This window comes from Trypanosoma cruzi (assembly GCF_000209065.1).
Source record: "Trypanosoma cruzi strain CL Brener chromosome Unknown tcruzi_1047053445429, whole genome shotgun sequence".
NCBI lineage: Eukaryota > Euglenozoa > Kinetoplastea > Trypanosomatida > Trypanosomatidae > Trypanosoma > Trypanosoma cruzi.
Window position 1 is genome coordinate 1 of NW_892173.1, and position 694 is coordinate 694.

General features: G+C 63.8%; 3 non-coding genes across 3 annotated transcripts; all 3 read left to right on the forward strand.

Moving 5' to 3' along the window:
• The first annotated feature begins 181 nt into the window (after nt 1-181).
• Nucleotides 182-271, forward strand: Tc00.1047053445429.10. The gene has a single exon (XR_008254489.1). It is a non-coding gene; the product is annotated as a C/D small nucleolar RNA (snoRNA), TB11C4C3 (small nucleolar RNA).
• Nucleotides 272-417: 146 nt separating this feature from the next.
• Tc00.1047053445429.20 lies at nt 418-489 on the forward strand. The gene has a single exon (XR_008254490.1). It is a non-coding gene; the product is annotated as an H/ACA snoRNA, TC11C4H3 (small nucleolar RNA).
• Nucleotides 490-595: 106 nt separating this feature from the next.
• On the forward strand, nt 596-692 carry Tc00.1047053445429.30. Its single transcript, XR_008254491.1, has one exon. It is a non-coding gene; the product is annotated as a C/D small nucleolar RNA (snoRNA), TB11C4C1 (small nucleolar RNA).
• The last annotated feature ends 2 nt before the right edge of the window (nt 693-694 follow it).

The following is a 694-nucleotide window of genomic DNA, read 5'->3' on the forward strand; positions in this document are numbered from 1 at the left end:
GTCCTGCTATTGTTGTCGTTTTTCTTTCTTGCGCAACGGCGCGCGCGTAACATCCTGCCCTGTCTGGCGCCCTGCCTGTGCAAACGGTTGGTGGCGGGCCCGCCCGAAAGCGCAAGAGAGAGAAAGAGAAAGAGAGGGCCGAATTGCCCGGAGGTGGGTTGTGGTGGGCGCACGCCGCTGCTGATGGAAGCAACCAACTCTTGTGCGCGAGGGCGCGTGGCCCCGTGAACGCGCTTGCGTGATGGCCAAAAACAAACTCAACAGGTCTGACAGCCGCCCCGCCCGCCGCAACCTCGCCGGCTGGCCCCCGCGCCTCCCCTCGCATGGCCAGGAAAGGCGCGTCTTGAGACCCACCGCTCCGTGACGCTGGGCGCTTGGGTGCATCGGCGCCCCGAGAAAGAGACATGCCGGTCGTGAAGCGCAGCGACCCTTGGGCCGGTGGCGCGCTGTCGGTGCCGCGCGTGGCGCCACTGCCCGGTTGCGCGAGAGTTTGCGGTGACGGTGCGCGCGTCGAGGCTCCCTCCCCAGTTCGGGAAACGATGGGAAAAAACAAAACCAAAGAGGACGCGCACGGGTGAGAGATGCGGCTGCGACGCGTGATGAAATTCCACAGTTTCCTGTCAGTCTGACGACGAAAACGCGTGAGGACGCAATTCCCGACTCAGCTCACACTGAAGTGCTTTGCTTTACACCC